Consider the following 15,389-nt stretch of genomic DNA (forward strand, 5'->3'; position numbering starts at 1 on the left):
TTAATCAAGACCTATTTCCAAATTGTTGATAGTTGCAATGGTGTGGTACTTTCCATCCCCAATCATGTCCTCATCAACCCATGTATTCAAGCAGTTGATTTTCTTCTGTTTCCTCTCTTGCAGTCCTTCCTCTGAATGTGGGTAGTGTTCTTTTCCATAAATCCCTCAGAATTGTCCTGAGTCATTGCATTGCTGCTAGTACAGAGGTCCATTACATTCGATTTTATCACAGTGTATCAGTCTCTGTGTACAATGTTCTTCTGGCTCTGCTCCTTTCGCTCTGCATCAATTCCTGGAGGTCTTTCCAATTCACATGGATGAAGCATCTTTTTTTAAGCATTCTTTATTTTTCTTTTTTTTAATCTTTTTTTTTTACAACATGACTAATATGGAGATATGTTTTCCATAATTGCAAATGTATAATCGATAACAATTTACTTAACCTTCTCATTGAGGGAGGAGGGAGAGAGGAAAATTTAGAATTCACAATTTTTTAAAAAATGAAAACAAAAAATGTTTTTACATGTAATTGGAAAATAAAATCAAACATTTGAGAATAGAAAAAAAGCAATGTTTTCTTGCTCATGTTTCCTTTGTTCCTTATAATCTTTTCAGTAACAGAATCTATTCCAGGCCATTAGACATCACTTGTAGCTAAGGTTTCCGCATAAAGAATTGCTGAATGTGTTGCATGAGACCAAGGCAAGCGATGATGGCTTACTGGAAGGGTATTATTACTATATTATTATTACTATTACTATTAATTGACATTTAAATAGCCCTTTAAGATTTACAGAGCACTTTATGTACAATATTTCATTTAGTCCTCATAACAAGTTTGTGAGTTAAGTGCTGTAATTCTTATCCCTGTTTTACAGAGAATTAAATTGAGGCTGGAAGAGGGTAAGGTTTCTTCATTTGTAAAATGAATGAGTTGAAGTAGATGATATTTAAAGTCTCTTCAAATTCTAAATCTAAATTCACAACTAGGTGGTACAATGGATAGATTACTGGGTCTGGAGTTCAAGAAGACCTGAGTTAAAAGCCAGCTTCAGACACTTACTAGTTGTGTGATGCTGGACAAGTCACCTAACTTCTGTCTGCCTCAGTTTCCTCAACTGTAAAACTAAGATAATTATAGCACCTACCTCAGAGGGATGTTGTGAAAATCAAATGAAATAATATTTTTAAATCCATAGCACAATGCCCAGCACATAATAGACTTTTTTTTTTAGAACTTTACCTTTGGTCTTAGAATTGATACCAAGTATCGGTTCCAAGGCAAAAGAGTGGTAAGGGCTAGACAATGGGAATTAAGTGACTTGACCAGGGTCACACAGCTAGGAGGTTTTTGATGCCAGGTTTGAACCCAGGACCTCCTGAATAGGTCTGGCTCTCTATCCACTGAGCCACCTTGCTGCCTCCATAAAAGACTCTTAATAAATGCTTCTTCCCAAGAGAACTCCATATACAGTAACAGAAATATTGTTTGAAGAATGACTTGTATAGGTTCACCTCCAGAGAAAAAAACTGATAAATAGAAACAAGCAATACATATTTTTATATATACATATGCATATATATATAAACATATATTAATGTATAAAAGATGTGTTTATAATTAATTTTAATATGTATATAATTTTAATATTATATATTGCATTATTGTATTATACTTATATAATATTTATAATCATATGATACATATATGAAATAGATAATCAATAATATATAATTATATAATATAGTTAGAAATATATACATTAAATTAATTTTAATAATTGTATAATTAATTTATATTCCTATATTTTATTTACATTATAATTGTATTCTATATAATTAATTATATATTACAAATATATATATAAATATAAACATATATAGATTCTCATCAAATGATGTCTTCTCTAGTATAGGGAGGAGAGGAAAGAAGGAAGAGAGTTACTGGAAATTTTGTTGTAACAAATAAATAAAATTAAATTAAAATTTTTAACATACTTGTTCCCTCTCCCTTAAGTAACTTGCCCGAGACCACACAGCTGGTAAGCATTGGAGAAGGAATTCAAATCCAGGCCTCCTTGACCAGTACCATACTAGCTACAATAAACATAATTTCTCCAAAAAGAATCTTTCTTTATGAACAGATGACTCCTATTACTTGGTGAATGACTTGAATTTTTCAGGTATTTTTTCTGTTGCCCTCCTCCCTTCCACCCACCAACCCATATGAGATCCCGTTAGGCAAATCATACAATTTCATGAGCCCAAATAGGTGGGTCAGGAACAATTCCTAACATTAAAACTTCCACTACAAGCAGCAAAATGTAATCTGGAATTTGTCGTGGCAGACAGCTTGGGACGTTAATGTTAAATATTTCCCTTCCAGATTTGAGACTAGTGAGCAGTAATAAATACCGGACAGAAAACTCCAGCTTCATGTGTGCTGACATGACGAAGGGTATAGATTCAACGTTGGAGAAAGGACCCCACAAGAGACGACCCATCAGTATAAACTGTCAGGAGACGGACACAGAATTTTTGGTTTTTATGATAAAAGCAAGGCCTAACATGGCAATTTCCATGTAGTTCTCTTCTGTAGAATGACCTTGTTTTTGAGAAGTAATTACGGTCTTCTTCCTGGCTGACCTTTTACGGCTAAGCATATTGGCTACAGTAGAAGGTGAAATGTCAGCTGTAAGAAATGATGGTTTATCTTCCTTCAAGCACAGACTTGGAAGTCAATAAATGCTTGAAATTCTGGAAAGCATCCCTATGTGAGAGAATCTGATGCCATGAGAGGTAATAAAGCCTCATAGCCACAGTCCCCTTTTGAGGAAGAAAAATGGGATAGAAAGTGAATGCACCCATGAAGGCTCAGAGCTTTTGCAGACAGTGATTATACCTACTTCAGAAAACAAAGCATGAGCTTTTGTTTGGGTGGTTTGAATTATAGCAGAATTAGCGAATTCTCTGTAAGAGAATTAGGACAAAAGAGCTCAGAAGAGCTGTAATGTAGGGAGCTAAGTGACACAGTGAATGGAGCCAGATCTGGACTCATCTCCTTGAATTCAAATCTGGTCACAGACACTATGAACCTGGGCAAGTCACTTCACCCTGTTGGCTTCAGTTTCCTCATCAATAAAATGAGCTGGAGAAGAAAATGGCAAACCACTCCAGGACCTTTGCTAAGAAAACCCTAAATGGGGTCATGAAGAGTCAGACATGATCAAAACAAGTGAAAAACAAAGAGCTGTAATGTGGAAAGGAGGGTGGAATGTTACTGAGTACATTTAGAAGTTTAGAAGAATCTTTAGGAATTTTCCTCTTCTTTAAGGGGCAACTAAAGCCAATGGAAACCAATGGCACCATCATTTTTATTGGTGCATTTGTAGAAGCAGAGAGTAGGACAGGAATGCTCCCTTCGCTGCCTCATATTTATTTTGCATATGATTATATAAAAATAGCTAACATTTCTGTAATATTTTATTTTTTAATTTTTTTCTGGATTCAAATCTAATTTTATTTTTTTAGAAAAAATTTTTCCATGGTTCCATGATTCATGTATACTCTCTTTCCCAAACCCCCCACCTCCCATCCCATAGCCGACATGCATTTCCACTGGTTTTAACATGTGTCATCTATCAAGACCTATTTCCATATTATTGATAGTTGTACTAGGGTGATTGTTTAAAGTTTACATCCCAAATCATGTCCGCATCAACCCATGTGTTCAAGCAGTTGTTTTTCTTCTGTGTTTCCACTCCTGCAGTTCTTCCTCTGAATGTGGGTATCGTTCTTTTCCATAAGTCCCTCAGAATTGTCCTATTTGGTCACTGCATTACTGCTAAAATATTTTAAAGTTTACAAAATACTTTACCCAAGTTATTTCATAGGATTCTCACAATGATCCTGTGCGTTAGGTGATATTATTATATTTTATTATACAAAATTATACAAAAATATTATACAATATTACAAATGAAGAAATCAAGGATGAGAGAGATTAAGTCTCATGCCCAGGGTTGCATATCTAGTATCTGAGGCAGGATTCAAACTCAGGTTTTCCTGACTCCAATTCTAGCATTCTCTTTACTACTTCTTCTAGGTGCTTCAATGGATGTGTATATATGGTCTCCCTTCATAGAAAGTAAGCTCTTTGAGGACAGAATCTGTTTCATTTTTTTTAAAACCTTACCTTCATCTTAGAATCAATACTAAATATTGATTCTAAGGCAGAAGAGTGATAAGGGTCAAGTAAGTGGGGGTTAAGTGATTTGGGTCACACAGCCAGGAAGTATCTAAAGCCAGATTTTAACACAGGACTTTCTTTCTCTAGGTCTGGCTCTCAATCCGAAGAGCTACCTAACTGCTCCAGAACTGTTTCCTTTATTTATTTATTTATCTGTTTTAATTTAATTTTATTGATTAAGAAAAATTTTCCATGCTTACATGATTCACGTTCTTTCCCTCCCCTCTTCCCATCCCCCCCATAGACAACACGCAATTCCACTGGGTTTTACATGTATCATTGATCAAGACCTATTTCCATTATTATTGATAATTGCACTGGGGTGATTGTTTAGAGTCAATATCCCCAATCATATCCCCATCAACCCATGTGATCAAGAAGTTGTTTTTCTTCTGTGTTTCTGCTCCCACAAGAAGAGTTTCATTTTTGTCTTTGTATCTACAGTACCTTTTCAGAGACCTGGCACATTGGAAGCACTTGTGGACTTGTTGAGTGATAAAGAGTGAGTGTCCATAGAAAAAACATTGCTTGCCTAGTGAAGATTATTTGGTGTGAATTGTGCTGTAGGCAACAGGAGCAACAAAAGGTCTCCTCTGAAGAGGATGCTAAGTCATTTTAGATCTCTGACCCTTTGATTCCAGGGGCTCAGGGATTGGAAGCTGAGTTCCCACACCATCTGCAAGGTTATTTCCTAGCTACAACTCATCCTTCTTGAGGTGAGGCTCTGGTTCAAGTCAATATTCTTCCTCAGTCATTGAGATATCAGAAAGTTAAGAGATTTCTGACCTTCTGGGAGTCTGAGGTGGGGAAGTTCCACACTGACTCTGGTTTCAGTCATCCATCATATAACCCTAGAAGTTGGGTGCCCCATATCAAATGGTCATTCCTTATCCCACCATTGGCAAATTCCCACCTTCCACTCCTATTACGTCTAGGATTTAGAGTCAATATCTGATTAGGTGAAATCTTCTCTCTTTCACTTTTCTGGATCTCCTTATTCAGATTCATCTTGTCCCTTACCCAATGTAGTCCATATTATTCTCTGCATTATACCTTCTAGGATCCTTTCTTTATATTTATTTTTTTTAACCCTTACCTTCCATCTTGGAGTCAATACTGTGTATTGGCTCCAAGGCAGAAGAGTGGTAAGGGTAGGCAATGGGGGTCAAGTGACTTGCCCAGGGTCACACGGCTGGGAAGTGTCTGAGGTCAGATTTGAACCTAGGACCTCCCATCTCTAGGCCTGGCTCTCAATCCACTGAGCTACCAAGCTGCCCCCTGGATTTCAGATTCTTTAGTGTCATGCTGTATCATACATTACATAATTCACTAGGCAAGCAATGTTTTTCTATGGACACTCACTCTTTATCCTAAATCTCTTTATTTCGTACTCTTTCCATCTCTTCATCCTATCAGAAACCTCTTCTTCAAAGACACTGCATGCCTGGTAACCTTCTCCAGTACTTGCTTCTCCTTTTCTCTTCTTCCCCAAAGCACGTCAGACTCATTGCTCCTGACTCTCACTTCCAAATCATCCCTCTCCCTCTCCCCTAGGATTTAGCAACTTTCTTTCCTTTGAGATTTACTCCATTCATTTTTATTACCCAGGCCAAATCCTTGTTGCAATCAACTTTCTATGTCCAGATTATTTCCCCTCCTTTCTCAAGGGATTCTGTATAGTTTTCGATCAGAATATTCCTTTACATCCCAATTCCTGCCTTCATATTGTTTCCATGAGTTCTAAACCTCTAAGCAAATTACTTTGTAATCTATGTTATTTAACCCTAAACTTTCTCCTGCACTCCAATATTACCAACTGTGAACTGAACATAGCCATCTGGATGTCCTAAAAGTTTCTCTCACCCATACTAGTTGTGTTTCCTTGGGCAACTTACTTAACCTTTCAGTTCCTTAGACAACTCTTTAAGACAATAAATCATAGGGAAAGTGCTGACCTGTATTGGTAGAGGAAATATTCTCACCTGGGAGATGCCTAAACCAGTGAAATCTCAAGTCCAGTCCCTTTTTCTATCCTATTTTACATTTTCTGCTTGTATCTATGCTCTCTCAAACAGAATATAAATTCCTTGAGGACAGGGACTGTTTAGTTTTTGATACTGTAGTGCTGTACTTTGGATCTCTTTTTTTAATATTTTATTTTTATTGTCATGCAAAACACCCTTCCTTATTGGTCATTGTTGTAAGAGTGCACTCATACATAACCAAAACGCTCCAAATAAAACCAAAATGCACTGATATGAAAGAGGGCTCCAACAGTTCTTTCCCTGGAGGTGGTTAGCATTCCCCATCATGTCTTTCAGGGTTGTCCCAGATCACTGCATTGCTGAGAGTAGCCAAGTTTTCACAGATAATCAATCTACCATTTTGCTGTTACTCTGTACAATGTTCTCCCAGTTCTGCTTATTTCACTCTGCATTAGTTCCTGCAGATATTTCCAGCTTTTTCTGAAATCATCTTGCTTATCTTTTCTTATAGCACAATAGTATGCCATTAACAACATGTACCATGATCTGTTCAGCCATTCCCCAACTGGTGGACATCCCCTCAATTTCTAATTCTTTACCTCTACAAAAAGAGCAACTATAAACATTTTTTAACAAGTAGGTCCTTTCCCCTTTATAATTTTCTCTTTGGGATATAGACTCAGTTAATGGTATTACAGGACCAAAGGGTATGCATAGTTTTATAGTCCTTTAATTCCAAATTGCCCTTCAGAATGGTTGGATCAGTTCACAACTCCACCAACAATGTATTAGTGTCTCAATTTTGCCATATCCCCTCTGAGACTTACTACTTTCTTTTTCTGCCATATTGGCCAATCTGATAGGTGTGAGGCAATACCTCTTGAGTGCTGTACTTTGAGAGAAATAGAAGCTTAATACATATTAAATCAAATTGAATTTAATTAAGAGATCAGTTGAAGCTGGGAGGTTAGAGGTGGTAGTGAAGCTTGAGAAGCATTTGGATTCTGATCTTCTCCCTTTTTCCCAACATCATGATACCTGGTGTGGGGGAAGGGGAAAATTTTGTTGACAAATGTCTGTCAGTCTGGGTTCCTAGCATATTCTGTTTCTTAGGTTGATGACTGAGGTTGGGTCTTTTGCAGTTATCTGGGTAACACAAAAGCCTACATTCAACTAGATTATTTAGTGAGGATGGGGATGGAGGGGTGGGGTGAAGATCCAGCTCCCAGATTGCTCACAGGGTTTATGACACCCAATATTGAGTGACAGCACCTCAGATGGACTCCTGACACACAAGATGATTTACTAGTTTTTCTTTTTTAATAGAGAGGAGCTCTCATTTCTAACATCTAGAATGCTTGGGTTTTGTGGTTCCCAGGGACTCTAGGTCATCGATCCTTGAGATGGACTGGCAGACTTCAGACGGAACATTCATTTTTCTTATCTCTGCTGAGAATGAAGAAATGTTATCTATGGGAACTAGGGAGCTGCAAAAGAAACTGCTCATCCCATTTGCCCTGAGCATTATCTTAATTTTAGAAACAGGTAGATATCCTCAACAGTTTAAAAGCGTAAAGCAAAATTGTGTGGCAGGCAGCAAATTGTAGAGGTAATTAAGGGAATAAACAATCAGTGTGGACTCCAAACAAAGAACTCCAAAGGATACTCTGCTATCTCTAAATAGCTCGACCACAAGCCAGGGGAAATGACCTTGAGGCTCCCTCTTAGAAAAGACAATAGAGCTTATGCTTTAAGGAGCTACAGACTTCCCATAATTTTCCAGACAAGCACTGCCAATTTATTCACTAGGATGACAATTTGTAGCTTTAAAAATCTTTAATAATATATTTAGGTTGGTAGATCTTGATCTGCAAGGGACCTCCGAGGTTGTTTCGTCCAACACCCTCATTTTACAGCAGAAGAAATTGAAACCTAAGACGATGAATGGACTTGCCCCATCCCACATAAGTCAGTGACCCAGGAAGGACTTGAACCCAAATCCTCTACCTGGAAAATTAATCTTTTTCCCCTAAGGACACTAAACATTATGAAAAAATATTACGGAACGCATTGCAGCAAGTTAATGGGTACTAATAAAGCTTTGCAAGTAGAAAATTCTTTAATAAAAATCTGCTGAATTTTGTGGAATGGATGTTGCTTGACAAAAGGGAAGGTAAAATTTGCTTTCTGAGGAATTCTCTAGTGTAAAGTTGGGTTGGTGAAGGAAGCAATTATGACATATATTTGGGTGACACCAATGAACCCACACATCTGTGAACCATAAAAGAACTGATTTACTTCTACAGCGATACCTAATTTTTGTTTTATTTTGTTTTGTCTTTTTCCAAACCAGGCTTATTCCAACTGGATCACTCACTTTCCCTAACAGCCTTGGCTTCAAATAACTAGCTTTTTTCTTCCTCATAAAGTAAACTCCACTCAAAGAATAAATATTCGCTACCATTGAAGAGATTAAGAAGATTATGCTGTAGGTACTGAAGGTGATTCCAAAAAAGGTGTTCAAAACATTTCTTGAAGCAAAACATATGATATCACTATAACATGTATATATGAATATGTGATTTGGGGTTTAGACCTTAAAAAATCGCTCTATAGCAAAAATTAATAATATGGAAATAGGTATCAAGTGATAACATTTATACGATCCAGTGGAATTGCTTGTTGGCTCTGAGAGGAGAGGAGGGAAGAAAGGAGGGAAAGAAAATGAATCATATAAATGTGGAAAATATTTAAAATAAAAAAAACCTATTTTGAGCAATGCTAATATTGCTGGAATATGTGGATATCTTCACAAGGTAACTATTTTGAAGGAGATTATTCTTTTGGATGTCTAGGTTCTGGGGCAGTGAAGTGGCTCATAGCATAGAAAGCCATGCTTGGAGACAGGAGGTCCTAGGTTCAAATTTGACTTCATATACCTTCTAGCTGTGTGACCCTGGATAAGCCACCTAACCCCAATTGCCTAGTACTTACTGCTCTTCTGCCTTGGAACCAATATTGATCCTAAGGCAGAAGGTAAGGGTTGGGGAAAAAATAGAATGTCTAAGTCCTAATTTGATTAGTTTTTTTATTTGTGCAAAATCTTTTTAATTTAATATAATCAAAGTATTCATTAAATTTGTTATAAAAGTGTTTTCCCAGTTTGTTGTTTCCCTTCTAATATTAGTTGCATTGGTTTTCTCTGTACAAAACAAAAATTTAATTTAATGTAATCAAAATTATTCATTAAATTTGTTATAAAAATTATTTCCCAGTAGAAACACAGAAGAAAAACAATTGCTTGAACACATGGGCTGATGAGGATATTATTGGGGATGTAGACACTAAATGATAACTCTAGTCCAACTATCAATAATATGGAATTAGGTCTTGATCAATGATACATGTAAAATCCAGTGGAATTGTGTGTAGGCTTAGGAGGGTTAAGGGGATTTGGGGGAGAGGGAAAGAACATGAAATATGTAACCATGGGAAAATATTCAAAATAAAAAATAAAAAACAAATTATCTCCCAGTTTCTTTCCCTTCTGATCTTTAGATTTATGTTTTAAATCAGTTATATTGCTTTTATAAAGCCTCAACTTTTTTCCAATGAATTTATAATTTACTTTTATTTCCCTCACCATCTCCATTCCCTCTACTAACATTCTAGTCCCATGCCTCATTGGGTCTTAATAGTAACACTGGGTTGTTGGAGGCTGTGTCAATAGAGCTAGCTCTCCAACCTTGAAGGACTTTCAGAGTGGTCCTAATTATGGGCTCTTTGCCTCTTGCCTAGGGGCCATTCTAGCTAAATTCAGTGAAACTTAATAGCAGAAAATTGGTAACCAGGAGAATTTTTTTTTTTTTTGCTTTTATCACAGCAAATCTTGGAAACTGCCCACTAAGGGACAGAATCGAAGGACTGTCCACAGCAATACAATCTCTGATCATTTTTAAAGTATAGAAATATTGAAATGATCTTCATCCATTCCTAGATAGACAACTTAATGCAATCCCACTGATATCACTTCAAAAAGTCAGTGGATGTGGAACAAATTGGGTGGAACCATCTAGTCTTCAGTCCTTGTTGATACCTCATCCCAGGCAGGCTCCATAAAACTAGCAGTCCAGGTTTGCAATCCAACTATTCATCCTCAGCTGTTTCCTAAGTAATCACAAACTTTTTTTTTTTCCCCCTGAAAGAGCACGAGTCAGGAAGCAAGCAGTCAGGAGATTTTTTTTTTTTTGTCTTCTTGTCTGATTTCCTTTCCCATCAGAAAATGTTTTCACAATGCAGCCCACATGCAGGAAGAAGAGGCACAAACAGAAATACAGAAAAGCCCAGGCAAGGCACGGGTGAGTCATAGTTCAAGCTAGAATGTCAGCTTCTTTGCATGCTAATTTTAGAAATTCTTCAGAATGGAGAATCCTGTGCTGTAAATCTGTGTTTAATGTGAAGCAAGGAATGAAATGGGGGGGTGGAAAGCAAGGGCAACGGTCTTCTTATTCACCTTCTAAATTTGACTACCTGCCCCCACAGCCCCGCAACCCCCTACCTTGGCTCCAACTGCTTCTGTCCTCGGACAGGAAGGAAAGAAAATAAGGAGGGAAGAGAAGAAAGAGGAGGATGCAGGATGAAAAGGAAGAAAATAGTTAGGAGAGAAGGTGAGAGGGGCACTCAGAAATTCTTTGTTTGCTTTTATTGGCAGGATACCTGAAATTAAAGCTCTCAGAAGTTACAACTACCCCAGAACCCATCCTCAGCTCTACTCCTAAGGCTTTTTCCACCTTCTCTTCTCCAAGTCTTCTCCCGACTTCCCTCTCCTCCTAAAGCACAGATCTGACCCCATAACTACTCTGAAGTTTCCCTGTTTAATCTAAGATAAAATATAAATTCCTTTGCTTGGCATTTATCGCTCTTCATAATTTGCAATATTCTGAAATAAAATTTCATGATCGTTTTTTGTGTTATTCACTTTCATGCTCCTTTATATTCCAAGTCACTTGGTTTCTTGTTGCCCTCATATAACATTCCATCTTCTGCCTCCATGACTTTGCACAGGATGTTCCCTTTGCCAAGATTGGTCGGAATCCCTAGCTTCCATCAAGGTTCTTCTCATGTTACACCCAACATACAACCTTTGCTGATCTCCTGAGTTGTTACAATTATTTCTGCTCCCAAATTCTTCATATTTCATAGAATATGTTTTGTATTTAATTATCTGTATGAATATTTAATTTGTCCCTTCCCCTTCCATAGAATGTAGGATTCTTGTAGGTAGAGACTGTTTCATTTTTTTTTTATCTTGGTTAATGCCTTGGTCATAGTAGGTGCTTAATAAAGCTTGTATTTTATTGAATTTCTTTATAGTGAAATGTTCTGTATTTTATCTGAAAATTGGCAGGAAAAAATTTATTCGTCTCTATTATTATGTACAAGAAACTCAACACAGACTGCAAAGAAGAATAAGACAAGGTCTCTGTAAACTTTTCAAGGAGTATTCTCAATGATAGTGCGCACTTAAAGACATTCTTGACACTTTGATTAATTAATTAATTCTAAATATTTAAATTATTTAATTTAATTTAATTTAAATTACTTAATAATTTATTTTAAACCCTTACCTTCTGCTTAGTATCTATTCTAAGACAGAGTAGCTGCAAGGTTTCAGCAACTGGACTTAAAAGTGGCTTGCCTAGGATCACAAAGCTAGAAAGTATCTGAGGTCAGATTTGAATTTAGGTCCTACTGACTCTAGGGCTGGTGCTCTATGTATTGTGCTTCCTCACTGCCCCTATTCTTGAGAATTTAAAATTTTAACCAAGTATTGAATAAAATCTCTAAAAATTGTCCTCTAAGACAGTGATCTCCAAAGCAGGGCTTACACATCCCACAGTGTGTTCAAGATTGTCCACTGGGAAGAAGAAAAAGATTGGAATTTCCATTTCCTTTTTTAATCTAAAAATTCATTAATTAACTTTTACTAATAGTATATAAATATTTGATAGTGATTGACAGTGATGCCCTCATTTAGTGTATGTGCCAAATGGTTGGTCCTGTGAGGTATCTTGAGGTATCTTAAGGGAATGGGGAGAATACACTGCTATAAATCCTCTTTTTTCCTTTTTTTTTTTTAACTCTTAACCTTCTGTCTTAGAATCAAGACTATGTATTAGTTCCAAGGCAGAAGAGTAGTAAGGGCTAGGCAATGGAGGTTAAGTGACTTGCCCAGGGTCATACAGAGAGGAGGTGTCTGAGGCCACATTTGAACCCAGGACCTCCCATATCTAGATCAGGCTCTCAATTCACTGAGCTATCCAGCTTCCCCCTAAATCCTCCTTTTTGAGGAAGCATGGACCTGATCCTATTACTTCCTTATTCAAAATGTCCAAGGAGCTCTTTATTGTCTCTAATATAAAATACAAAGTCCTGAGCTCAGCATTTAAAGTCCTTTATAGATAGATGACTGTGGCACCTAGAATGCTGGGACTAGAGTCAGGAAGACCTGCTACACTAGCTATGTGACCCTAGGCAAGTCACTTACTCCCATTTGCCACCATTTCCCCATCTATAAAATGATCCAGAGAAGAAAATGATAAATCCCTCCAGTGTCTTTGCCAAGAAAACTCCAAATGGGGTCAAGAGGAGTTGGATACGACTGAAGCGAATGAACAATGATCACAACAAAAAACAGATTAATTATTTATTATATAATTATTATATATAATATACTATATATAATTATATTAATTAATATTATTACTTATTGTTAATAAATAATAATTAATTATAGTATAGTCTGCCTTTCCAGGCTTATTACTTATGAATCCCCTTCATGTACTTTATATTCCAGCCAGACTAGCTTACTTCATTATTCCTTTATGGAGCATTTCTTCTCCTCCTCTCCATAATTTTACATTGTCCTCCATGTCTGGAATATAGCCCTTCTTCAATGCCATCTCTTAAAATATTGACCTTTGTTCAAAGCTCAGCTCAAAACCTTTCTCTAAGAGGTCTCTTCTGATCCCTCAAGAAGACAGTGTCTCCAGCTGTGTGACCCTGGGCAAGTCACTTGACCCCCATTGCCCACCCTTACCACTCTTCCACCTATAAGCCAATACATAGTAGTTACGGGTTTAAAAAAAAAAAGAAGATAGTGTCTCCTCTGTACTCAAAATCACCAAGCATTTACTTTTTATGTATTTTACATTTATTTATATGTGTACATATTTTATCCTGCCTTCTCCATCAAAAGTCTACAAAGCTCTTGAGGACAGGTTCTATTTTATCTTTAACTGGAGTCACTTCCAGTCATATCTAACTCTTCCTGACCCCATTTGGGGTTTTCTTGTCAAAGATACTCAAGTGGTTTGCCATTTCCTTCCCCGGCTCTTTTTTTTTTTTTTTTTTTGATGAGGAAATCGAAGCCAACAGGGTTAAGTAAAGGATCTGAGGCCAAATTGTATCTCAGGAAGATGAGTCTTCTTGAAGCCAGATCAGACACTCTGTCCACTTTATCACTAGCATACAGTAGACACTTATACATGTTTGCTGATTGATGGTGCACTTTATACTCTTTAAAATAATTTTGCATTGATTCAAAACTGTTAGTCTTCAGAACCAAATGTCAATTTATAACACCTTCCCCTGTCTCATGGTACTACAGCTACATTTATATTTAACCTTGGAACTATTGGAAAATTGAAGGAAATGAGTCATATTCTCCTTAGTTCCCAAGTCACTTCATGCTGGTATTAAGAGCTTAGGGGAACGCATTAATTTTTTCAGTCCACTAGGGGACCACTTAGTACATTGTAGCAAGAGTGAGTCAGAAAACTAGATGGCAACAAGATGTACTGAAATCATTTTTAAAAAAATAAAACCAATTTGGGGGTGACAAACAAAAAGGTTTAAACTTTAGAGAGATGATGGGTTTTCTGTTCCTTGTTTTGTCCTATACTGATAACCACTGACAGACTCTCCTGCTGCCTGAAATCTGCCTAAAATCTATTTGTAATGTGTAGTATCAAGGAGAAAGGAGAAATGAGCAAGTAAGGGGTGATGGCAACTTTTTTGACCTTTATTTGAAAGCCTGTGATGTGAATGCTGAAGGATTTAAAAACATAACTGACTAATCTCAGAAAAGAAGAAACTTCAGAATTTTCTATAACACTAATAATAATAAATTATAATAAATAATAAATAATAAGCTCATGAGCTTACCAATTATCATCCAACATTCTATAACACTAATAATAAATTATAATAAATAATAAATAATAAGCTCATGAGTTTACCAATTATCATCCAACCTTGGTTATCCCTTATTCTAACTAGGTCAAACTTGTCTTTAAAAAACATTTTTCAATACATTTTTAAAAACACTTTCATATGGTAAAATAAAAGAAAGTGAACATGAAACTGAATGTCTATGTACAGCTTGACTTTATTTTTATTTATTTATTTTTTTAAACCCTTACCTTCCATCTTGGAATCAATACTGTGTAAGAAGAATGGTAAGGGCTAGGAAATGGGGGTTAAGTGACTTGCCCAGGGTCACACAACTGGGAAGTGTCTGAGACCAAATTTGAACCTAGGACCTCCCATCTCTAGGCGTGGCTCTCAATCCACTGAGCTACCCAGCTGCCCCCTGAATTTTATTTTTTAAAACATGCTCCAATGACTCTCTTTTCTTGCTTTCTTTTTTTGATAATCTTATCTGTTATAAAGAGTAAGGTAATCTGAGTGGGTCTCGAATGCAATTTGGGTATGAGGAAGGATAAAGGGGATATTAGGTGATTATAAGGTGATTGGAGGAGAAAAGAAGGTAAGGGAAGGTATATAAGAGATAAAGGAAATGGGGTATGTAGGAGAGGGTAGCTCAAACAGGTTTATTCCCAGAGGCTTGAGACAGAGAATACAGAGAGGAAATTAAGACCAGTAAAAAATGTTTAGGTTTTGGCTCAAGGGTTTCTCTTGCTAGTTTCTAAAGTCTCTTGAGGGAGGAGTCAAGAGGGCCCCTCCCTGCCAGTCAAACTGATGGCTGGAGGAAGTCTTGGGTAGGTACTTCCTGCCAAGATGGATGCCCCCAGTTCTCTCAAGAAATAAAAAGAAAATGATTCCTTCCCTCTTTAGCCCTTGCCTCAATTTTT

The sequence above is a fragment of the Gracilinanus agilis genome, chromosome 3 (assembly GCF_016433145.1).
Source record: "Gracilinanus agilis isolate LMUSP501 chromosome 3, AgileGrace, whole genome shotgun sequence".
Taxonomy (NCBI): Eukaryota; Metazoa; Chordata; class Mammalia; order Didelphimorphia; family Didelphidae; genus Gracilinanus; species Gracilinanus agilis.